This window comes from Sapajus apella, unplaced genomic scaffold, assembly GCF_009761245.1.
Source record: "Sapajus apella isolate SASKATOON/1434 unplaced genomic scaffold, GSC_monkey_1.0 scaffold90, whole genome shotgun sequence".
NCBI classification, from domain to species: Eukaryota; Metazoa; Chordata; class Mammalia; order Primates; family Cebidae; genus Sapajus; species Sapajus apella.
In genome coordinates, this window is record NW_022437030.1 from 7316144 (window position 1) to 7342890 (window position 26747).

A 26747-nucleotide genomic window follows, 5' to 3' on the forward strand; every position below is an offset into this window, starting at 1 on the left:
CTACTTTGACTTGCTTCTAGCTTCAGTTTTTCCTCATGGTCACAAAAGAACTGCTGTGGCTCCTATCGGCTCACCTACATTTCAGATAGGAAGAAGGAAGAAATGGAGGGAAGGGTAAAATGTGCCTGGGCAGTTGAGCCAACCCCAACCCCTTTTTAAGGAACTTCCCCAGAAGCCTTGCCCAACAATCTCTACCTAGACTCCGTTACCTAAAACCTCATCACATAGTCACACCTATAGGTAAGGGAAAGCTGAGAAGTGTTTTTCAACAGAGTACATTGCTGCTCTAAACAAAACCAGGCCTGTGTTAGGGAGTGGAAAGGGAAGAATCGATGTTAGTAAGGCAACCTGCCATTTCTGGCACAGCTCCCTTGTGTGAAGGAGACAGTCGTCAGCTCTGTGAACTCTCCTGGCGGCCCCTGATGTCGGCCAGTATTATAGACGAGAAGCCAGGAGAGTCATAATGAAGCACTTTCCAGGGTAGAGAAAAAAGTAAGTGGAGTGAATGATGAAAACTTTAGGTCATTAAATAAAGTTCCAACATTTTCTTCTTGCCCAAAACATTCACAACAAACTCTGTGGAGTAGGAATTGAAGGAAAATGTGCCATGCCATTTTTCTTTAGCCTTTTTGCAATGCAACACACAATCAATACAAATCTTTGCAGTAATCATATATTGATTTTCCTAGAATATAACTCCATTTAAAGCACTTTTATTCCCAAGAGTAGAAACATTGGAGGCTATCAAAGGAGGAAGTAGATTTCCTTGACCCCATCTGCAGTGCACAATTGATTAACAGGATAGTTATGAGAGTGCAGGAGAGAGACAGAGAGAAAGAAGAGAGAAGTCACCGAAAGGTTAATACCAGCTAAAGAGAAACACGATTATAGGACATTAGGCTTTTTGTAAAATCATAAGGTCAGGATAAGATAATGATACCATCTAAAATTACACAAGATTTTGAGTACTTAGCATCCTCTGACTGCCCCAGCAACCCAACCCAAACCCTAACAACCACAGCTGAATTTTGGGGGTTGGCAAAGCCACGAATGGAATGATAGGTTTAGGTTCAGGCCCCATGAGCTGTTTGATAAGGGAATGAGTAATACTGATTTGGTTTTTCCTGAGTCATAGCTGTGTACTAAACTAAAACTAGCATACATCACATTGAATGTTTGTGTGCTTCAGACAAAGCTAAAAGAAAAAAGGACATTAGAAACCCTCATTTTTATGCCTTTTCTTAGAAAAGTAAAATACTTCCTTTCTTCTACTTTCCCTCCTCTCCATCACTTTACTTCCTAAAGATTTAAAAAACAAACAAAAAAAAATCTGCTTTCTGAAAATCCCATGAGTTTAGGTCTGCTGAATATTTCTATGCACAGATGTCTTCATCCCAGAGACAAGAATAGTAATCGGATGGTAAGTTGCAAAAAGCATGCAAGTTCCGCTCTGCCTCTGGCCTGAGTAACTGGGATGTAGCCAAAACGGAGAATGGTACCCCCTGAAGCAATCCTGGAGTGAATGTCTCTTACACACTCCTTGTTGAAAAGGCAGAGGTGTACTCTTGTTTACAGTGTATTGTTCTCACTGTATTTCTGTCCCTAAGTCCCTCTTGTTTTTTGTGTCAAGACTGAGTTCTCACAAACAAGCTCTTTATTAGATTAAATGGTGCATGTAGCCTCATTATTCTTCTCAATGTGCAATACTTGATACTGTTTATTTTACTAGCAACTTCCGGAGTTTGTGGGTTTTTTTGTTGTTGTTGTTTTGGGGGGCTTTTGTAAAATGTTTGCCCCAGGCAAAGCAACTAGTACACATTGTTAGATAAAGTATCTTATCTGTCAGCAGCACCCTTGTGAATTAATCATAATTCAATAGGCTTACTAATCAAGATTTGAGATGAATGTTTTGATAGAGCAATCAGATTTGTCTAATCTATCATTAGTTGACAGTCGCTGCAGGCAGAGTGCAAGCTTGGCAATAGTAGACCTGTTTCTGATCCCTTTGGCTTGGCCCACCAGTTGGGTAGCTTCACTGATTACAGCAGTGGACCCAGGCATTGCAACTAATTAAGTTCTGTTTCTCACTCTCCAGGATCCTCCCTCCTGCTCCCACTCGTTTTCAGAATAGGTTGGGTGGAGTTCGGCTCTCTTGAACCTGCCCATATAATGAACAGATTTGGTAACAAGGTGTTCCTTTTGGTCATTTTCACTTGATAACAAAGATGTGCCAAGCCAAGTGACAAATCTCAAGGGTGATTTATGGTGTCACTTGCAAAAAGTAGTCAAAGAAAAAGGAGAAGCTTAACCTATTGTTAAATGATACTACCGATTATAACTCTTTTCATGTCACTAAAATCTGTACCCCATTTTACCAAGTTGTACGTTCTTGGAAGTAATTTATAGCATATCTTGCACATTTGTTTGGTTTGATTAGATAAATGAAAACTTTTGATGTAGATTGGTATTTTACTGTATACAGTATATACAGTATTTAAAATTATATTAAATTTTGAAATAATTATTTGCTACATATTTTGTGGTAGTCATTAATACAAAGATGGGATCATTTTATAAAGAGGAATCCTTTACCAATTTTTCTTCTCCCTACATTGTTATTAGTATAAAGATATATCTTCATTATAGAAAGCTTGGAAAATTTTAGAAAAATCTGAAGAAAAAAATTTAAATTTACCATAATCTTATCAACTCAGAATTATCAATATTAACATTATATCAACCTATTAAAATTAAATAACAGCACAAATACCTTAGTAATTGCCTAACAGTATTGTCAATAAAATATGATTCTACCTGGTATGGTGTTCTGGAATCTGTAGACAACACAAAGGAATCCAGAAAGATTCTACTTTCTCCCAAGGCTTTACTTCTGCATGAAAACCATATGGGAAAACTCATTTAGGCTGTTAGTGTATCCCACATGTTAGAAGTGACAACTTTTTAATTTCACAAGCATGTCACAGGCCTCACTAAATAAATGAATGCTAGCCACACTGAGAGATTTGTAGCTTGGATGATTTAGACAAGGGATAGTTGAGAGTTACCTAATTAGACTCCAGGTGTAATTATGTAAGGCGTTCCAGGCAGCAGTGTGCTGTGTGTTAATTAACTTTTGTGCTGAACATGCAGTAGTCCCCGAACAAAGAACAGTTCATATCCTTACTTTGCCCTAGCTTTAGTTATTCTCCTACTGAAGTTACTTCCCACATGCCCCCTTTTTCCTAGCTGAAAGATGGGCCATAAAGACAAGCTGTTTTGCAAAGTGTTCATCATTGGTTCCTATAACTCTCTTCCTACCTTCTTCCATAATCATAACACATTCTTTGGAATGATCTTTTAAAATGTAAGCTGTGTATGTATTTATGTATGTACAACTCTCTTACTGGTTTGAAAAATCCAAGTGACTTCCAGTCCTGATTTTGTGCTGTTCATTAAACTCCACAGGTATCTTTCTGTGTTGATGGGGAGATTGATATTTACTGAACCACAGGATTAGCTAATATCCCATCAATAATTGAATGCCATAGACTTCCTCAGTTGATCCCATACCTGTCTCTGGGTAGCAACAGTGAGAAAAGCACTGGTAAAAGAATATTCTTTCTTCTACTAAATTGTTCCGTGACTTCATTTGTACTGGTCTCTGTTGTCGATTACTGCTCAAATTTTTAACTCATGCAATAAAGTAAACTTTGCAGATCTGTATAATTCAACTCCTCACCACCTGCATGAGAAAATATTTCAGGTAACCAGTTAAGCCCCTGTGTGGATGGCGACTGATTGATCTTCCAGTCCTCTCCCAGTTCTCAAGTGAGAAAATCTCATTTCGAGGTTCTCTCTTCCACCTAATCCTGTCACGTTGACATCTCCTGCAGACTTCAGTTCTCAACCAATAAAGTCTAGAATGACACACAGGACCACCTTGTTCATATGGCAGATGAACGATAGTTCTAGAATTCTGTCTACAATAGCATGAAATTAACTGGATTAAGGATTTGCCAGAAATGTTAAGAACAGATAGAATTCAACATTTTTTTTTCTAGTACCTGTTACCAGTTATGAGAAAGAAGTGCTTCAGCTATACTGCCTACTACTAATAAACAGTCTTGATTTTTGGTGTCTGTTTGAAGAAAGGTAAAATAAAGACTTGGTTGTATAAAAAGCATTATCTAATAGCCCTTATAACTACATGGGAATGCCTCAAAGAGTTGCATCCTAGTGAAGCTGAGGAACATTTGGGCAATTTGAGCGTTCTCTTTCAGTTGGTAATTTTCAGTCGGATATCTAGTGAAACTTAGTCTTCATGTTTTGTTTGTTTGTTTTTCCTCTGACATGCAATGTAGACTACATTAGGCCTTTATAGTAAAAACCAGACCAACCAGTTTTGACCAAGCACTTCCTCTTTTCAAGATTATGTTTACTGTACCAGGAATCGAAAGTAAGACATAAAGCCTATCCCCAGAGAGTATACTATCTGTTTGGGAAGATTTGACATTGAAAACATGAAAAGTAAAACTCTAATAAAAGATTTAAAGAACAGTTCAAGACAACACTAGCAAAGATATGCTACATGACAATACATGATTGTCAAATGCATTTACATATTTCCTTTAGAAAAAAACTGTTCTTGAATTCTTCTAATAGTAGGGGCTCATAGAGACCATTATGAATCCTTAAAATATTAAGAAACTGAAGTATTATTCCATGAAAATGCCTTTTAATTTAGAAATTTCAATGCAAAAGAGAAATCTGGTTTATGTAACTGGTAAAGTCATTATTTTAGGTTATCACTGAATTGAAAGTGTAAAATGCAAAAATTCTTATACAACCAGTAGATCTCTGAGAAAATGCCAGTGGACCCCACAGAGCCAGGAGAGGTAATCAAATCATTTCATTAGCAAGTTCCAAATACGATGAGGTTGTTTGAAACTACATGCATAAGATCTTAGGGAAAAGATGGATTTTTTAAGTTGTCTAAGTGAAACTACAATTCATTACAGCCCAATGGGTACTTCTTGCCTGCTGCACAGAAAATCCAATGCACTGAGAGTGGTGTTGCCGCAGAGAAAGAGTTTAATAATCCCAGGGCCAGCCAAGTGAGGAGATGGGAGATATTTCTCAAATTCGCCTTCCCAAGAATTTGGAAGCTAGGCTTATGAAGGAAATTTGGTGGGCATGGGGCTAGGTAATGGATATTGCTGATTGGGCGGGTATGAAATAGCATGGGCATCAAAACTGTCTTTGTGCCTGAGTCAGTTTCTGGGTGGGGCTCACGGAGCTGGTGAGTCGTTTCCTTGGTATGGGTCACAGATCTGGATGGCCTCATTGGCTTATCAGAATGCAAAGTCTGAAAAATACCTCAAACACAAGTCTTAGATTTTATGATAGTGATGATATCTATGAAGCAATGGGAAAAGTTACAAATCTGTAACCATCAGCAATATGACTCTGTTGGAAGAAAGGTGAAATAAAGACTTAGTTTTTATTTGTAAAGAGCTTAGTTTATTTTCTAAAGAACGGTAAGCAATTATAGAGAAGCAAGTTAGGAAATAAGAACTGGTTTTGGTTTAACTATGCCCATACCTTAGCAGACTTCAAGTCCATGTCACAGTTCTAACCTTGTGGCCTCTTATTAATTTCATGGAGTTAGTTTTATAAGACATGGACAGACAGATGGAAAGAGATCATTCCGGTTAGGTAGAATTCCATATGAGAGTGGAAAAAAGGTAATGTGCAGTAGGTTTAGTGTGCTAGGCTATCTGGCTGAAACAGAAAATTCAGGAAACTTAGATCAATATATGGGAGGCATCAGAGGATGGCTATATTCTGGGAAGCCTTCAAAGGTTTCCAAGGCTAACAGTGACATGATGCTGGTGATAGTATTGTAGGCAGATTAATCTGGGGGGCAGTGTCTACAATGGATTCAAGTTGTTCTTGTTTGAGGCAAAGGGATATATCTAGAGAAAAGCAGTGTTCCTGAAATGAGGTGATGTGAGCATGCATGGGACAGAGCAGTGACAACAGAAAAGACACGTGAATTTCAGAGGACTTCTAAGTTGACAGAACTTTGTAATCAATTGGTTTGGAGGATGAAGGGTGATTCTCTGATTTCAAACCCAGAAATAAGTGGGCATTTGTAGGCTCCAAAACCAACTTGAGTAAAAGAAGCGGTTTTAAATATATGGCCATGTTTTAGCTATTAGGAAGACCTAACGTGCACAACATTCTTCTGGCTATGAAAATTATGAAGTGAATCCCCAGAGGACTACTTAGATTGTTACGTCAACTCAGTCACCTGAAATATATTGATATCCAAAGTACATATCCAGTCATTAAAAGAAAAAAATCCAGTTTGTTGATTTTGATATTTTGTTATGGGTTAGTAATTGCCTTGATTATCTTCTTGCGGAGCTTATAGTTAAAGGCTTGCTTATTTCTTCATCAGTTAACAGCTGAATTTCTTCTTTCTTCCTATTGATACAGTTTGATACTTGTCCCCGCAAATCTCATGTTGAAGTGTGGTCCCCAGTGTTGGAGGTAGGGCCTAGTCGAGGTGTTTGGGTCATGGGGGTGAATCCCTCATGGCCTGGTGCTGTCCATGAGCTAGCGAGTGAAGTCTCACAAGATCTGGTTGCTTCAAAGTGTGGCATCTCCCTTCCCTCCTCTCTGTTTTGTGCCTGCTCTGGCCATGTGACATAACTGCTCCCACTTCACCTTCTGCCATGAGCCAAAGCTCTCTGAGGCCTCCCCAGAAGCCAAGCAGATGCCAGCTCAAGCTTCCTGTCCAGCCTGCAGAACCATGAGCCAGTTTAACCTTTTTTCTTTATAAATCACCCACTCTCAAGTATTTCTTTATAGCAATGCAAGAATGCCCGCACACACCTAGTTAGGTTGAAAGGTTTTCTTATCTTCTTGGTTTTCAGAAATGGACAGATTGCCAAAGGGCTGTCAATTCTGGACTGACTTTTTTCCACCTGCTTGAAGAGATACTGTTGTCTTTTAAGAATTGGTGGTTTTCTTCAGTTGTGTGACTCACTTACCTAATAGTTGCAGAATTGGCCACTTAGTGTCCAACAGAATAATGAAGCTGAGACTGTGGAGCTGAGAAATCTTGGAGCCAGTACCTTCAAGTTTGACAAGTGAGGAGAAATGAAGCAAAAGAAGTAAAAACACTTTACCTTTTGTCAAGCCCTTTGCTTAGATAGACGAATCTAGACTTGGCCAGAAGGTTGAATGGAATGCATACAGTTGTGTGCCATAAATTTGTCTTTGTAAAGGTCACAGTTGGCCAGGCACAGTGGTTCATGCCTGTAATCTCAGTACTTTGGGAGGCTGACGCAGGAGGACCCTTCAGGTCAGAAGTTCAAGATCAGCCTGGGCAACATAATGAGTGCCTCTACAAAAAAAAAGAAAACTTAACAGGGTGTGGTGGTTCATGCGTGTAGTACCAGCTACATGGGAGGCTGAGGTAGAAGGATTGCTTGAGCCCAAAAGTTCAAGGCTGCAGGTAACTGTGATCATGCCATGTACTCCAGGCTGAGCCACAGAGCAAGACCCTGTCTCTTAAAAATAAAAAATAAATAAAGCTCAGAGTCAACTCATTCCCAGGAATAGGAAAAGTTCCACATCGATCAGAACTGAGTCTTACAACATGACTTGCCTTTAAAGTCCTTCTGAGGATATCTTTCCAAGCATCTGACTTATGATGTGTTCCATGTTGTATAGCCTTGTACATACCTGTGCTGTATAAGTATCACTTCTGAGGGTTCAGGTAGGAGGGCTGCTATGAGGGCCCACTGTCACTTCAGGGGAGTGTAGCAGTACTTGCCAAATTTATAAGCCATTGAAACAACTGAAAATAAAAATTAAAGATTTCCCCCCATTACTAAAAGGTATTTGTGAAATCTGGCATTTACCTTTTTTTAAATAGACTTTAAACATTGACTTTCCTCTCTCTGGGAAAGCAGATGTTTGTATAACCAGGAAAGAAAGCTGCTCTCAACAGCAGTTTTCTAATAAAAGGCCTACTTGCTTTTCCATCTTAAAGCTAGTGTTTAAGAGCGTTATGATTCTAAAATGAAAAGAATTCCCTTGCTATACAAGGAAAAGGAAGAGTGATGGAATATTTTTGCAAGAAAAACGTACCTTATTTTGCCACCTTACAGTAGCCTGTTGGCATGAGTACATTGGAATGAGGAAGCTTTTATTGGGAAGTAATCATTTCCAGTTCTGTTACAGTCATTATCCCAAAAGTTTCCCGAATTCTGTGTACAGTACTGTGTCCTGGAACCTGTTTAGCAACAAATGGGGAATGAACTGAGCTTTGGAGACCAATAGGATGGTGTGAACACAAGACCAGGTCACAGAGCTGTTCTCCTAGTAGTTTTAGGGTCTTAAAAGGGGTCATTAAAGCTTTCAAGTCACAAAACAATCTTTAAAGTTCTAGAGCTGTACTTTCCTACAATCATATTTCACATTTGTACATAAGTTAGCTTGAATGAATGTTTAATAAAAAGCTGACTACATTCGTAATGTTGTGCAAAAATGAAATAAAAAATTAAACCTGGTATCTGTAACTATCTATATGAAGTTCTGAGCCCCCACTGACAGTCTATGGTTTAGGGAAGGAAGCGCATTGAGTCACTAGCAAAACATAATTGAGAAAGAGAATCCCTTCCAAAATAATGATGTATGGTCACCACTCTAAGTAAATAGGGGTTGGGATTATCCATTATCCATAACCTGTTTTGTGTTGCTGTGACTGCTCAGTTTAGAAAATGCAGAGTTGCTTCCAGTTTTTTCCTGCTGGTTTGAAAGAATTCTTACATCTTTCAAAGTGTGACTAATGTTCAGCAAGGAAGTGCCTTACTGGTTGAACAGGATCTGATTTGTCATTCTTTTGTTTTTGCTGAAAAGCAAAATCTACTTTTAGTCAAATCAGTAATTTGTAGGTATACAAACTAAAGCCTCAAGAAAACAGCAAAGAAGTTGTTTCGAAGATCACATAGCCATTCACATCCAGAAATGAAATGAGACCCCTAAGACACTCCTTCTTCATTTCCATGGGGCCATTGCGGTTCTGGCCCCTCAGTTTGGTTGAGGACAACATGCAGAGGATCTCAGCTGAACACAGAGCCTTCATTTGATGTCCTGTCTAAACGTGACTTCACAAAGATCTTTTAGTCAAACACTGGCTAGCACAACTCCTCCCCTGGGAGAAAAGGGTCTTTAAGGTATTTTGAGAGGAGGAGAAGGGTTAAGAGGTCTAATCCATAACTCTAAATCCCCATGCTTGGAGGAGCTCATTGACATAGTTGGTTTTAAGGGCTCCTTTGGAGCCATTATGATGTGTCACACTGAGACCCACTGGAGAACACTTAATTGTAGATCATCGTCCCAGTGTGTTTCAAGGCCTTTTCAGGGTCTTTGACAAGCAGCTTCCTCTGCCACTTATGGGAAATTTTTGATACTGACAAACCCAAGAATATTCTTCAGGTTTGTGCTTTTAATTAAATAACTAGAATTATCAAGAGTTTTTTCTATCATCCTCTCACTCCCTTCCTTTTGAAATGAAACTTCAAATGGACATAGACCCCTGGCTGCTGGGTATGTGTTGACTGCATGTATTTCCCTTTCTAATTTCTTTGGTTTTGAGGTCAGGATTGTTTTTGTTGGTGGCAGAGGTGGTATAATGAGTGGACACAGTTATCACATGCAGGGCCTGTAAGCTTTGATTTCAAAATGTAATAGAAATCACATCATTTCATATGGAACCAATTTCTCCTTGCCTTCTTCCCCTGAGGAGTGAAGGAAGTATCTCTGGTATATGGTTAAATACCTGATAGATTAGACCTTCAGATAGGCTGGTGGATTAAGGCAAAGTACAAAAAAAGCTCATGTTTTCAGCTGTCTTTCCTATTTTAAGGTTCCTATTGGCCCGCAGTATTCTGAATTTACCAGATTAGTCCTAATCTAATATTTAGACCTATAATGTTTTAAACATTTTGGCCAGACTCAGTTCCCAGCTTCCATGTTGCCTATCTCTGTTAACATCTCTGCATGCATAAGAGGGCGCTCATTATGGCTGGATTGATGGAAAACCACCAAAAGACCAATTTCTTGGGTCTGGGAATCTAGGGCCGTACCAGTGAGATCAGAATGAATTGAGAGAATCCCTCTGGGTCATAAAGATAGACTGCAGGGTCAAAACTCAAAACCTTGAGATTCTTGTTACTTAAAATTCCAAACTCATTCAAAAATGAGTTCATTTCTAAAAACGCTGAAATGCCTTCTCGTGCTTTTCCACACTGTAAAATAGAAGTTAAACTCCAGGGTCAGAAATAGTTAACAAAGAGAGGCTTTGTGCTAAGCAGGAGTCTGTGGATTGAGTTCTGGCTCAGCCAGTGTATTTCTGTGTCGTTTGGCTTTTTATAAGCTCATTGCCTCCGTTCCTCTTCTATAAATGGAGGTAATAATACTATTGCATTTCTATCTTATAAAATTACCAAGAGGTATAGATGTGTAGTAACATAGAGGATACTTATAAAGACTGTTAACTGTGAGTCCCTTTTGCTATATGAGATATACCAGTGAAATAAGGGAGATGATTGTTCTGGTAGAACTCTGTATGGATACAGGATACCTCATTGAACCCAATCTCAGGAATCAGAGATTAGAAAGTTGTCAGTCTTTGATTTCTGCATCTCCTTGCATGTCCGCTTGCTCCCCTTTTTCAGCAAACCAACTGCCACTGTATCTTTGGGCCACGTGACCGAAAAGATGCTTACCGATGGGTTTTGATTTTTCATGTCTCAGGTCCAACAACCTGGGTAGAGACAGAATCTCTCTAGGATCTCAATTCCAGATTCCCAGGGGGAAAATTCTGATTATTTCACTCACTTCTGGAACTACCAGCTGTGGCTAGGGAGTTCAGGCCACACCGAACAAACATAGCTGCCTGGAACATGCTACTTAAATCCTGTGCATACTGGGGAGGTCAGTTCCCAAAAATGGGGAATGAGGCATACACCCAATGTGTTTCCACCGGACCACTCCTTTAAGGAGTAAGTTGAAATACCCAGAGTTCTTTGTATTCCTCAGAAGAAAGTTGCTTTAAGGAATGAACATAAAACTTTAAAGCAGGAAGGGATTTTAAAGTTCACCCAACTCTACCCTCCTTGTCACGTTGAAGAAACTAAGGCAAATGAAAGAGATGAGTTTTCCAAGGTCCTAAAGCTAGTTAATAGCATCCAGTTCTCATGCTTTTAGTTAAGACCATCTAGTATATTCTTTATTCAGTTTTCTTCTGCCATCTCCCAGTTGTGCACATTTCAGATGTTATTTTTTCCTATCGCCTAGAAGTTTTTGAATTATAAGAGATTTATATTTATAGTCCTTTATTTAATAGGCAGTTTAAGTTTTATAGACTCTTCTACTTTAGAAAAACATAGATAATATTTACAAAGACAACATGGAAACATGGAGAAACGCATGTGGTATACCATTACATGGAAAAAGCCAATGAATGCTTCTATATAGTCATTAAGTTCAAAAACCTGTAAAAATTACATATGCATATGATATCAGCTAGGCTTGTTATAGTACTACCTGTAACTTTACATTTCCCTTAACACCATCATTAAATTATTTTAGCAATTAATTTTAGAAAACATATTTAAGACAAATACGTCCCACTCTACGTCTCATCTTAGAGCTACCTGAACCTGTATGTCTAATGTTCTTGCACACAAAGGTGAACTTTTTCTAATGTAAGGCATATATATTTTGGGCACAACTGGAACCTTTACTCCAGCAGTGAACACATTGAAAATGGAGTCCTCATAAATTATGATCTTAGTAGAGACTTGGCCCCAGACAGATGACCCACTAGAGGCAATAATCAGAGGATAAGATGTTTTCAAGCACGAGTAGAATCTGACTCTAGGAGCTGGGAAGAACCTTACGTCATGTAGCCTGACCCCTATGGGCTTCAGAACTGATAATGGAAGCATAGAACATTTCCGGTGTTTAGAGGTGCAACCTGGTTGAAGTCCAGAGAGAGGACTGTCAGTGAAGTTCTTTCTTCAGCCACAGCAGCTGGATCATGATTATCCCTAACCTGGAAAGTGCCTTTCCTACCCACTCGGCTGCCTCCCCAAACTTCCCAGGAGTCTCACTGTCTACTTCTGACGGTAAGACCTGGGAGAAAATCAGTGTCTCAGATGCCATCTGATATGGTTTGGATGTGTCCCCTCCAAATCACCTGTTGAAATGTGACCTCCATTGTTGGAGCTGGGCCTTGTGGAGAGTGTTTGGGTCATGGGGGTGGATTCCTCATGAATGGCTTGGCACTGTTCTTACAGTAATGAGCGCATTCTCACTCTATGAGCTCTTGAGACAGCTGGCTGTTTAAAGAGCTGGTACCTCTCCCCACTCTCTCTTGCCCCCGCTTTCACCATGGGACATGCCTGCACTCCCTTTGCCTTCTACCATAAGTAAAAGCTTCCTGCGGCCTCATCAGAAGCCAAGTAGATGCTGGTGCCATGTTGGTATAGCCTGTAGAACCAGAAGCCAAATGAACCTCTTTTTTTTTTTTTTAATAAATTATCCAGTCTCAGGTATTCCTTTATAACGACACAAAACAAACTAATACATCATCTGACTTTGAATCTGCCCTCATGTAAATACATCTGTCCACATGTAAAGCAAGACAGGGACACAAGAGCAGCCAGCAGGGCTTGTGGGGGCAGGAGCCACTCGAGAGGTGGGCGGCCTCTTGTTAACACTGCTCTCTTTTTCTCCTTGTAAAAGGCAAACTGGATTTTCAAGGAGAATGAGAATTGCAGGGAAGGGATCAGAGAGAACAGGCACTACATGTGCCACATCTGTCAGGTGTCTTCAAACCATTAACCCCCAGACTCCAGGAACCTGCTCTTTCTAGCGTTTTCTAGAGAATCTACCAGAGCACTAAGTGGTAGTGGCTTAATGATGATAATGTTTTGTGATGTTGATGAGGAGGGAGATTTTGTTAAGAGCAACCTCAAAAGTGCCTGTGTTTCTCCAAAAGTAGGAGTCTCTGCTTTAGAGGGGATAATAGAGGGGTGGAAGAAGGAGGCCAAGATACTTTGCTTTCTGGGAAGAAACCATAGAGATCAAGAAGGAAACATAGGGATGGAGGTCGGATTTCCACCTATAAAGGGTTGTCAAGCATTTAAGTCCTATAGGGCTCATGTGGCCCATTCATTTAAGTCCTACAGGGCCCCTGTGGCCCATTCATTCATTGACCAGTTTATTCATCCATTGATATTTTTCATTCAGCAGACTTTTACTGAACATCTTTGACTATGCTAAGTCCTGACAAGACAATGGAGAATAGGAAGACATGGCCTTACCCTCATGAAGCTTACAAGTTAGGCCTGTTCTCTATACTTGTTTTTACTCAGTCCACTGCATATATCTTGAGTGTTTAGTATGCATTAGATACTAAAAGGAGCTACAAAGATAAACCAGACACAGTCTTTAAGAACTTCAGGGATCAGGGAGGGTTTATCCTGATTGTAATCCCTCCAGAGTTTTAATCATTTCTCTAATCACTTATCAGGCCTCTTGCTTCCTGTAGGAATTTGTTCTCTATATTGGATTGAAATCTGCCTGTTCTAATTTCGACTTCCTTTCTTCTGGCTCTGGCTAGTCCTCAGTGAACAGAATTGCCATTGGTACCTGCTGTTCAAGGCCAACTGTTGTGAGCCAAGGTTCCTAACCTTGGCTGCAGTTGCACTGAACTGCTCCTCTCCAAAGTTGGATTTAGCAGGGATTTGATGGAAGCCCTGCAAACCTTGATTCAAATCAGAGTTCAAACCTAGTGACTGGTTGAGTGAATGGCTTTAATAATAACAGTGCAAAAATTGAATTTAAAATAATCCTTTTAGGGACACAAGATGCAATGGTTTGGCCTTTTTAAATATTCTTTTCTTTCCACTAATAAAGGTTTTAAGTCAACATCTCCTTAAATTTGATTAATTCCATTAAGATCACTCCAAAAAAAGATTTATCAGTGGCTTTGAAATCCAAATGGGATGAAGAAAAAAATCATTTATATGGCAAAATCTCAGTTACACTAACTAGATTAAAGACTCTCTGCTGAATTAAAGAAAAAATTGATACATAGATTATTTGAAACTAATTGTAAATATGCCACTTTTAAGCACACAGAAAAATCTACCCTAAAGTTGACATTTTTTCAAGTCGTCTTGGAGTTCATATTCCAATGGGAGAGACCCATGTTAAACAAATACATAGAAGACATTTCAGATCATGAGCTAGGAAATCAAGATAGAGGAATGGGTAATATTAGAGAGATCAGGGAGGCTTCTCTGAGAGGTGCTGTTCGAGCTAAGCTCTGAAAGACAAGACCACAGTCACTTGAAGACATGGAGTTAGTGCTCCACGCAGAGCAAATGGTTAAGTGCAAAGTCCCTGAGGTTGAATGAGCTTAATGTCTTGGAGAGACAGGAAGAGAGTGCAGGAGTGATGCCAGAAGAGAACAGTCAGAGAGGAAGGTAGGGCCGTAGGAAGAAGTTATGATTTTTGTTTAAAGCACAGAGAATACTTTAGGAAGCTAAACACTGACTTCTAAAAGCCATCAACAAAGGAAGAATATGCCTAAGCTATGTGTTTTATGTGGGACTGAAGAAGAAAGTACTGAGGCTTCTCCCCATTTTATTCTTCCACATTGAGTTGTACAGCTATTAGTAAAATGAAATATTATTTGCAAAAATGCTTTAAAAATTTCAAAGCACTATTCTCCTTAAATTTAAGAATATTGTTATGAAAAGGTTTAAAATTACTACGGGTACTATTACTTTATCATAGAAGAATCATGCTGTATTAGCTCATTCTCACACTGCTATAAAGATGCTACCTGAGACTGAGTAATTTACAAAGGAAAGAGGTTTAATTGAGTCACAGTTCCGCATTGGGGGAGGCCTCAGGAAACTTGCATCATGGTGGAAGGCGAAGGAAAAACAAGGCAGCAGGAGAGAGAGCACGGGGAAACCACCACTTTTAAACCATCAGATCTCATGAGAGCTCCCTCATTATCACAAGAACAGCATGGGGGAAACTGCCTCCCTCATCCAGTCACCTCTCACCACGTCCCTCCCTTGATACCTGGGGATTACAATTCAAGATAAGATTTGCATGGAGACACAGAGCCAAATCATATCACATGCTAAACTTTAAGCAAACTCTCCCTAGTAGACCCACCTAGGGATTCAAAGAAATACATGGCTGTGAGAATTCTGTTGCCATTTTCCTAATCTCATATAGGCCAAAGGGAAGAAGATTCCCGCCATTTACACTGGAAGACCCTGAGGACAGTACCTTTCTGGCTACCCTGCGGTCATATGAGTCCAAAGGGGACAAAGCTGAGGTTCCTGGGCTTGTGAGTCCCAGGATGTCCCCACTTCTAGGGCCACACTAGCTAAATGGTAGTTATGAAAATATCCAGGGCAAGAAGCCAATAAATAAGAACTGACAGGCATTGCATATGGATTGTTGTGCACACTGACTGTTCTGCAAGACACAAGATGGAGGTTGGGGATGTCTAACAACCCCCCTGAAACGTGCTGCATGATGCGCTGATGATACAAAAGGAAATCTGCTCGAATAGAAGAGCACAGGAGAAGATTGATGTCCTGCTGATGGCTGTTCCTATTGTTGTGGATCCGTGGGAGGTTTCTAAGAGCTTTCTTGTGACCTTTGGTTTCTAAATGTAAAACCTGGCTGTGATCTCTGGGGAAAGAGAAAGGAATTTGTCTCAGGTTTGTTCAATGGTATTAGGAATAAAGAAGCTAAAATTGAAGTTGCTCGGTGGAGTGGGCGCAAGATGGTGATTACCATTCGGGTTGGCTGCTGTCTGGGTAGGGCTCCCTGCACAGAAAGCCCCGTCAGGAATGCTGTAATCATGTGCTCAATGAAGGCAAAAGTTGTTTTGATATCTTTTTACTAAATCATTCCACCAACGCTGCCTGAGCCATAAATGTGGCACGGATTAATTGAGCAAAAAAAGTGACTTGCATGCAGTTGGCACTTCTGTTCTTGTTAGGATCAGAAAGAACAATTGGATGAAGATCACTTCAGGAAAAAGAAAAAAGCATATGTTACTTATTGTTTTGGGTGAATGTTTTTATGAGAAACAGGGATGCCGCGTCATTAATAACTCTGGCATGCCATCCCAATTCTGGTCGGCCTGATAGATTAAACATGAGCCCTCTCTCATTATTCCATCAGCCGAAGAGCCTTGACTTTGCCTCCAGCCTGATATGTATTCCATGCACAGTCAAGCCTCCGAGTTGACATCTTCTTCTAAAATTGTTTGGCTGTAATAAATATAAAACTTTCACCACTGATGTAAAGCATTGCTGGTTGGCATCATTTCCTACCCCCTTTTAATTATTCCTGACACTGTGGAGAAACATCTAATATAAATCTGTAATGTGCACTGATGACAAACTACACGGTTGAAGGACCATGTAATTTCTCCACAATTAATTAAAGTGCATGGAGATTTTTTTTTTTTTCTCTTTCATTCTCTTTCTTTCCCCCCCGCCCCCAGCAGCCAGATGCCACTGACTGGCTCAAATAACACTGCTGTCAACTGTAAAAAATTAAGATCCAAACCGTAAGAAAGGTACTTAGATAAAGAAACCAGATGCCAGGTTATTTGTGATACTGCCACATACATCTTGATGGAAGCCACCATTGTTCAACATCTGTAGTTCCGCAGCCTTAATTACGCACTTAACTCAGCAAGCCTGTCAGCAGTTTATTTCCACAAGTACCGTCACTTTTGTAAATCTTTCCTTTAAAAATTGAATGCTGCCAATCAGCACAGGGAAGAGACACAGAGACCCTAGAAGGCCTTGTGCAAACAGAGGCGGCTGCCCGTTTCTGCCGGTAGCGCGCTGGTGTTTATGGGCACGTGTGTGTGGTCACCCAGAGAGGAAAAAATGCTCTGCTACCATTTCAGGCTGATCTACCACCTGGAATTGATCAAAAGCAAATTAATTTTCATTTTCAATTAGGAATACAATTAAATTCAAAGTTGTGGGGGGTGGGGATGGCGATGTTTATATATAGCTTCTGCGGTGGGAGGGCTTGAGGAAATACCAGATGAAATGAAATACTTGTCTTTGTATCTTTGCATTTAACTCATTCAAGTGTTAAAGGTGGTGGCTGGGGCTGCTGCTACTCAGACTGAAGTTTACCTCCCCCAGAACTGCCCCTCCTTCCCTTCATGCAGAATTTAGGCAGAGGGAAGAGGGAGGGCGGTCCGAAGGTCGCCGCTCCGAGATACCCATTCATGGGCTCTTTTCCCAGGATTCGGCCGTGGATCCAAGATATGGGTGTTTTCATGAAGAGCCTGAATGAGGAAGCAGGAGTTTGGCTTTGCATTCTGCTGGCTCTCGGCGTCAAAGCATTACCTGGCAAATAGATCCACGTCTGGCCATCAGGAGAGATATTGAGCGATTGTGTGAAAACAATCTGGCTGTTGAATGCCTCGTGTCACAGGATCCCGGCTCTTTTCACTTGACTTTTCTCTACATTCAACTGCTGCCTTTTGTTGGAGTTACCGAGCGAGGGCCTGTGGGGCAGACAGGATTCCTCCTGGCTGCCTGGGGAACAGTTGACCCAGTGTGTTCATCAACAAGGGTGGTAATTTGGGGAGCTTTGACCCCGATTTTAAGGAAAGTCAATTATTTGTCAATTATGAGTCCTAGAAATCCAGATCTGGGACTCAGATGTTAAAGGCCCGGCTCTCTGGTTTGGGGATAGATCACAGTGGATCTTGGAATATGAAGCAGTTATATTCTCCCAGAGCAGCGCATGTTGCTTGCCATAAGCCTTCTGTCATGCTGATGGGAATATCTTCTAACTATCCATCTCGGAGATCAGCTTCTTTGAAAAAGCAGAGTGGGTGATAAATATTTGGGCGTATGAATAACAATTGAAGTAGCTTCAGATAATAGCTTACATCTTTATAAAATCCTCGGAGTGATGGATTAAGAGGAAGAGAAGGTTCTGGGTCATGGAAACAGCTGCTTTGGGTGAATGATTATCCAAAGCAGTGTGGTGACCACAAATCCTTGCTGCTCCAGTCCATACTTTACCTCCTACCCACACCCCCAGCCACCTTTCTTGTCCCAACGCAAGGGCTTACGTTTCCTCCCTGCATGGTATTTGTGCTTTAAAAGAAGATTTTATTACTTCTGCTACAGTGGAATTTCTCTTTTTACTAGACAGTTGGAATGACCGCAGCCTGAAACCGCAATGGAGTTGTTAACACGCCGGGATCAGTTTTTCCCCCTTTAAAGCGATTCTTTTCTTTTCTTTATTTTTTTAAAGAGGAAAAAAACGCTCCAACAAATCAACAGAACTATTAACTTTCTGATTTATTTGCTAGAAAGAGCAAAAAAAGTCAATGTGAAGTGACAGAAACACCAGAACAGACAGCATGAAAACATTCTATGTGAAAGTTTCCAACTGAAATTGCCCTACCAGCAGTTGGTGATCTGGAGATAGACATCTTCAATTTCCTGATTGCATAATAGAAATGGGATTTCTTTTTCCTCTACAAAAAGTGTTATCCATAATGTTGCCATTAAGTTTTCTGTGAAGAGAAGAACAGCCGAGTATCTTCTCAGCTGCTAACAGTTACGGCCATTTCTTCTCCTTCAAGGGAAAAGGTAAATGTTGCTAACATGACGAAGGCCAGAAGAAGAAATCTTCAAGAGCCTGGGAGATTAAGTAGCTGGCTGGTGTCGTGGCATTTAGTAAATAGACCGATCCTCCACCGAAAGGAGAAATAGCCCTCAGAAAAATTAATCTGGGTATGGGTTGGCAACCCAATAGCTGCCTAGCCAATGCACATTTCTCCCTTTGCAAGTATCTCGGGGTTAGAAGTGTCTAAGGATTTGAAACTGTGCTTCTGGGAAGTTCAGGATAGTGGTCCTGGCTGGACCTGGGCTAGGCTTTACCATGGATCTGCTCACCTCACAAGCTGATCACACAGGTGATACGCGTAGTCTTCAAATCTATGTGGTGTCCCAGTACAGTTTCTGAGGACCCATTTCTGAGATGGAAAATTCCTGGCCCTGGCCCGTAGCTTACATCACTTTGGTATTTTTAAATGCCCATGATCTCAAAAGCAGTCCTCATTTTAAAATCACCCTTTCTATCAATACTTCATTTTATGTAACACAGTGTTTTAAAATTATATGTAAAAGGCAACTTCTTTTGTCTTATGTGCCCTTGGCTAGGAAACAAAGGCAGTCTCTTTTAAGAGGTGTTTTACAGTTTATGACTACTGAGAGAGAACATAGTTCTTTAATAGGGAGATATGTAAGAGAGTTCCACATTATAGGTTTTCGGAGATCAGAAGTTCTGGAACAAGATTGTTTGATAACATCTCTGAAGGGCAAAGGAGCAAACAAAACCTCAGAGGACTGGATCCCAAAACAGAACTCTCTCTACACGTGTGAGAAACAGGAGCTTTTCTGAGATCGTATTATTCTCACCGATAATAGCATCCTGCCTTGACTGCGGGTGAGGGGTGTGCAAGATGGATCATTTGTGTCTTCGACTTCATGGTTATGGGCATGTAATATGTTCTTCATTGAGCCAGGCAATTGACAGAGACGCCAGTGCATTTAAAACTTGAGTCTACTGGAAATGAGACTTGCTCTCTTGCCAGAAATGGATGCTTTTCTGTGTCCACCACTATCACACATCTTGATTTTTTTCTTAATCCTGACTTTTAAAACAATAATATCAAACAACTCGAGGGGGAAAAAGTTAAGTATTTCCATATGAAGAGTTGATTAAATTTGTATGGTTTTCTTTTCAGTAAAAGTTGATATGTGGTGAAACACAGTGCAGCTGGATGGCTGGGTTGGGTTGATGCTCTCACATCCTCTGGTCTCACTCCCGGGCTGTAAGGGCCAGCGCCTGTGAGCCGCCATGCTGTTCAGAATGCGTATTCCCAGGCACTGAACACTTAAGTCAGTGATCACCCGGCTGAAGTCCCTCTTCTTCAGTTTCATCGTTCTTCTGTGTCCCTTCCTCTTTAAGGGCAGACTGAGTCCATGTGAAGCATTATGGTGGATAGGTGTGCAATGCCAATCTAAAATACGGACAATAAGAGGAAAGGGCTTCTCGATTTTGGTGTGGATATAAGAACTTGACTTTTTTTTTTGAGACAGAGTCTTGCTCTGTCACCCAGGCTGGAGTGCAGTGGCGCTATCTCAGCTCACTGCAACTTCTGTCTCCCAGGTTCAAGCGATTCTCCTGCCTCAGCCTCCCGAGTAGCTGGGACTACAGGTGCCTGCTACGACGCCTAGCTAATTTTTTTTTTTTTAGAGATAAGGTTTCACCCTGTTGGCCAGGCTGGTCTCGAACTCTTGACCTCAGGGGATCCACCCACCTCTGCCTTCCAAAGTGCTGGGATTATAGGCATGAGCCATTGCACCCAGCCAAGAATGTGACTTTTGATTTTCCCAGTATTTGGAGCTGATGGGCTGCTTCTGCTGTTGCCATTGGTGGCCAAAGGTAACAACAATATTTTTCTGTAGCAGATTTTATAGAGATGAAACCATTCTGTCACTTCTACGCTTAATAACTGTGTCCATCTTTCCTCTCTGCAGAGATGAAATTGCCAAAGAGTCAGAGGCTTCTCCAGGCTTAGCCACCTTAGCCTTTGCCCATGATACATCTTCAGGACTCCCCTTAACTCGCAGATGGGCTAGCACCTGTTTTTCAGCCTTTATCCTGATCCTTCATATCTCCATCCCCACTCCATTTCTCTCTCTCCAAAGTCCCGTATCTCTGCCATGCTTAACCATGACCAGTTCTTCCCCTTCCCTCTTTCAGTCTCCAAAGATCATCTCCCACCAGATCTTGGCCTAAAGTTAACTTGATTCTCTGGCCTTGCTTACAGAAGCCAGACTGCTCTGAACCACTGTTGGTGGCAGTGATTCCTTCCTGAACGAGGTCAGGCACTCAAAAAATTGGTAGACAACACTCACTCTGGGGCTTCTCACCTATATTCCTCAGTCTGGAATGGTAAAGGTCCCCCTACTCAGGGACTTCAATTTTGTGACAGAGAAAAAGACAAATTTGACTGTCAGCATTTGTTGGGCTCCAAGGAAGTCACATGTGTAACTGAGCCATTTCGGATCTCTATTTGTCAAGCCCCGTGTTCACTGGGGGTTTCCTTACATCCCTCCCCCGCCCAAACCCCCACCTACAAGAAACGGTCTACAAACAAAGCATTTACTCTCTGAGGATTGCTTTCTAATTAAGATTTTACAAATACCAAATAAACAAGGGCATTTTTGAAATGTAAATTTGTCATTTTTCGTAAGCAGCTTAAATCAACTCCACCTGCTTTGAGACTGGTTTCTCCTTTAGCACAAAGCAATGTGCTCTTAGGTTCTCTTTCGGCTCCTGCAGCTCTGATTCCCCGTGCACTTAGATCCTGGTGTCGATTTTTTTTTTCCTTGAACACTTTCTGCAGTTTAGTTATTTGTTGTAATTATCAAGTTCATTTTTCTCTAATAGATGTGATTAAGTATATTTAGCAGTGTGTAATGAGTTTTCTGCCTGGTTGCATCTTAGCTAATAAGGAATTCCTTAGCGGCATCTCTGACAGCTGCTACGAGTCCCAGGTCTGCACTGCCACAAGAGACTCCTTCCATGAACTGCGAGCATTAGAGAAATTAACTCCATTACACTAACCATAAAATTGAGGCTGAAATTTGATTACTAATAGATCCTCAATTCAACTAGAAACTGTAGAAACGGGGTGGTGCCAGTGGGGAGGAAGGTGAATGCGTGTGAAATGCCAGCATCCACATTTTCATCAGTGCGTGTGTTCACCACACCTCCAATTTATTTCCTGGGCAGGAAGTAGAGAACAGTGCCAAGCTCATGGACTTAAAACCACGTGATTCAGCAGGTATAAGACTGGCAATCTTTGTTACTGCCATGATGGTAATAACTTATTAGTGCCTCTGTCTTTGCTGAGCGGAGAAAACCTCCCGGTGTGTTTTTGGCCATCAAAACTACTTGCCATTGTCACTGGCAGTCCACATTTGTAAGGCTAAAGTGCTGAGGACAATTAGTAATTGGTGACTGGCTGCTATGATGTATAGTTGCTTAGCAACGGTCCCTGAATTAAGTCTCTGGAAGTGGCATACAGGAAGAGACAAGACAGGAAGATGAAATAGGTACCATTTCAATGTGTAGGTGAGTCAGTAATGAAAAAAGTGAAAGATATTTGTAATCATAGAGACGGCTGAGTGGAAAATTGGGGCTAAAGGAAAGAAAAGGCAGAACTTAGTTCCTCTCTTGCTAAGTAAAATAAGAGTAAATGGCAGTGGAATCACCCCAATGATACAAGAGCTCATGCTCTTTCTTTGACACTGTGCTGTGATCCCAATGCAAGCTGAACTCAGAGAGCATTATTTACCCAAAATGCAGCATGAAAATTCAAGGAAGGAAGAGATGGAGAATGAAGTTGTACTGCCTTGAAATCTTGAGAACAAGATTAATTTAGCTTCAGTTAGCTCCTACCAGTGAACTAGGATTAACTGGGCGATAGGGCCTGCCTAGGTTTGATTCAGCCCTGCTCGCAATACCAGGTGGAATTGGTGCTCTGATATACGGATGGTCAGCCTTGCTCCATTTGGAGTAGAGAAGTATCTTGAAGAGGCCAAGAACAACATATTCATTTCATTAGACTCGTCTGTTTTGAGACTCTCAGCAGACTAAGATATCACCCTGAACTACGTGATTTAGTGAGCTGGTTTAGCCTCTGGAAGGCCATATGAGCAAAAGAAAGTGGAAAAGCAGTAAAAGACCTTGGTCCAGATACTGAGCCTTGTTAAGGGGCTGCCTTATCTATGGCAATGAGCTATGTCTAGAGGTCTGCAAAGGTCCAGGGGCTCATTACCGTTAGTGAGGGCTGTTTTGCAATTAGTGTTGAAACAGTGAGATAAAGAAAGGATATATAGGAATTAAAAACAGATAATGTAAACACTAACAAAGAGTCTTAATCCCCTCTGCTGAGTGTTTTGCATGGTTGCCTCTGATCAGAATTCTTAATAATTTCAAGTCTGTTGCAACTCAATAAAGATTCCCTAGGAAGAAGCAAGTCGATTCTTGGATTAAAAAACAAAACAAAACAGAAACAGAAAAAGGTATGCCCATGTCTATTACTTTAAAAATAAAAATTAAGGAAATTAAATGACACAGGAAGGTTTTGTTTGGGTTTAGTTTGGTTCCAACTACTCATGGGCACAATTCAGTCCCCATTATCTGCTGATGAGCAGGATATCTTTAGGGCTCAGAAAGCAGGTTTTCTGTCTCTACCAATGACTTGTTTTCTGTCTGAAGAATGAAGGTGTTTTGATACAAAGTTATTATTGTTCAATTGAGAAAGTCTTTGCCCTCCTGGCCTGAAGTTCCCACTGGAGAGAGGAAGCTGATAACCAGCTCTGATTCTTGCTAGTACCTGTAAAGGGCTCACCCTCACTTACAATAGAGCACTGTATTTTCAGGACAAAGTATAATTATTTGGGAAGAAGCCAAAATGATGACTAGCGCATAACAGTACCATGCATGTTAGCACGGTCTGTCTAATGGTCAATGGTTCTTGTTTAAATATCTTCAGCTAAGGGTGCTCCATGCTCCCACATTCATTCCCACAGTCCCACTACCACTGTCACTTAGGTAACTCAAACTCTAGTTGTTTAACACTCAGCTTCCCTTTGTAAACTCTGTGAGGGCAGGGATCATATACCTTGCTTCCTACTGACCATTGTATTCCCAGTACCCAGCACAGGGTCTGTGGCCCAGAGGGCAACCAATAAACATAGGTTGAATTAAATTGTTAGAATCTGGCAGTGGTCACCAGCCTCCAAGATGATCCCCAGTGATCCTCACTTCCTGGTATTCACAGCCTTGTGTGATGCCCTCCCTGTCTGTGTGGGCTGAGGCTTCTAATGAATTGAGTAAAGGTGAGTAAACTAGGTTACAAAAGGCAGTGTGGCCACTTATGATCTCTTTCTGTCTGGACTACTCATTCTGGGAGAAACCACTTCTACATTGTGAGCAATGCTGTGGAGAAATCCTTAAGTTGCTGAAGCCTCCAGCCAACAGCCATGTCGGTGACTTTGGAAAGTGATTTTGGAAGCGTTATCTCCCATACCATATCCAGCCTCAGGTGACTGCAGCCCCTGCTGAAACCTTGATTGCAGTCTTAGGAGAAACCTTAAAACCAGAACCACCCAGCTCCCAAATTCCTGACCCATAGAAACTGTGAGATAATCATGTTTGTTGTTTGAAGCTGTTAGTTTTTGGAGGTAATTTGTTACCCGACATTAGATAATGAATATACTGGCTGATTACCACATGTGTTAATTCATTTATTTATTTATTCAGTGTTTGTTGAGTGACAACTTTGCCAGGGACTGTGCTAGATACTGGGTGTACCAAGACAAATAAAGCAAGGTCCCTGCCTTCAAAGAATCCACAGTCTAGGAGAGCAAGATGGACATGGAGGCAGAGCACTGAAGGTTGGTTTATGAGCAGCAGGTGTCCAAAGAAGGAAACTGGAATTGAAGGGGCCATAAAAGTGACAAAGTGGCCTCTAATATAACCCTCTCCTGACACACATACAAATACATCACTGATAACACTTTCTTTCTAACTTTCACTTAGCTTAGCTATAGACAGTTCCAGCAAACCTTGTTTAGCAATGCTCCACGCTACATCGACTCCTTATGGAGCTGGCTAGCCACTGTGGAAGAGAGAGCACTATCCCACATTCTCGACCCTTGGATGCGCGCATCCCATGATCAGCATGACTCAGATTAAGTGATTCCTGCCAGTCTGTCAGTTTTCTTTCCCTCTTCCCTGGTCTCTCTGTCATTAACACCCTATTATCTATGGGTGTCTTCATTAGAAGCAAATGGTTTTTGTTTTTGTTTTGAGTCAGGGTCTCACTCTGTCACCCAGGCTGGTGTGCAGTGGCACAATCTCAGCTCACTGCAACCTCAGCCACCCAAGTTCAAGTTATTCTCCCACCTCAGCCTCCTGAGTAGCTGGGACTATGGGCATATGCCACCACACCTGGCTAATTTTTTTTCTGTATTTTTGGTGGAGATGGGGTTTCACCATGTTGCCCAGCTGGGCAAGTGGTTTACTTTTAAAATGACCAAAAAAGTGAGATTATTTTAATGCTTCGTATGCTTGCCCAATGTATAAATGCAAGTTTCACTGTGGCTTGAGGCTGAACATGGTTGGTAGATGTGAGTCATACCTTGGGCCCAGCTGCGTCCACCAACAGAATACTTGTAAGGGGCACCAGGAAGATAAAGACATCAGCCAAAAACGCTCTAATATGTTAATGGTGAGCAGTAAATTACAGTGGTAAGAACACATCTCCATGGGGACCCTGTTATCATGGCCCTTCTTGGGGTTTATTCTTTAGAAGACTCATTCCCACAGCCTCTTCCTCTGGGTGACACAGAGCATGCCCTGGACGTGGATGGCGTTGTGTGGCTGACATAGGACCTGAGAGTGGGTGACAGATGTGATGGACGAGAAATTCTTATTTTTAATTTTTTTTTTGAAACAGAATCTTGCTCTGTCTCAGCCCACTGCAACCTCCGCTACCTCTGGGGTTCAAGTAATTCTCCTGCCCCAGCCTCTTGAGTAGCTGGGACCACAGACATGTACCACCATGCCCAGCTAATTTTTTGTATTTTTAATAGAGACAGGGTTTTGCCATGTTGGCCAGGCTAGTCTCGAACTTCAGACTTCAGGTGACCCACCCACCTCAGCCTCGCAAAGTGTTGGGATTACAGGTGTGAGACACCACGCCCAGCTGGAGGAGAAACTTCACTGCAGTAAAAGGACTGGGTCCTTTACCTTTTGGAGTGGGTCTCAGAAAGGAGAAGGAACAGGACCAGGCACCAAAAACCCCAATAATACAGTCAAGATGTGCCCAGGTTTAGAGATAGCTTCAAGGAGGAAGAAAGCCGACACACTCTTTTTCCGTCTGCTGCAGGCTGCAGTGGCAAAGCAGCAAGACGTTGATACCATCCTCCTGCAGGTCTAACTGATTTAAGTGGGGAAAGGCAGACAATCTACAAGAGACACCAAAGATTACTTGGCTTTTCCCCCACCTCCTGTGCGTGAACCAGAGAATGATGGAACAATTGGTTGTGTTTGGGGCCTTTATTTCCTTTTCCGCCCTCCTTCCCTTAAAAAAATTAAAAAAAATCTGCCTTTGTCTGCTGCTACTGTGTCTATTTTTGTTGCGGTGCTGGTTGTTTTAAATAGGAGAACTTGTGAAATGAGACTGCATAAAAGATGGACTTGTTTTATATATGGGATATTGCCTGTCCTTCAGATCTATGTGTCTCGCTTATGGAATGAACCAAAGTAGGAGAGATAAACTAATATTTTGTATAAGCTCAGCCAGACAATACAGATGATAAAGATGTTTCATCTTCTTATGCATGCAGAAAATATGAAAAATCGTAGTTTACACACATTTGCTCAATTCAAGTGTAAAATTGGGCCCCTCGATTGCCCTGGGCCACAGTGGCTGTGTTAAGGAAGCTCGATTTACCTTGCAGCCGAGTGAAAAATGATCAGAATAT

At 41.3% G+C, this 26747-nt stretch overlaps 1 protein-coding gene across 1 annotated transcript in view; it reads left to right on the plus strand.

The window, feature by feature from the left end:
• FTO (FTO alpha-ketoglutarate dependent dioxygenase) overlaps nucleotides 1–26747 on the plus strand; it is a 410478-nt gene that overhangs the window by 328754 nt on the left and 54977 nt on the right. The gene's annotated exons all lie outside the window — the stretch shown is intronic.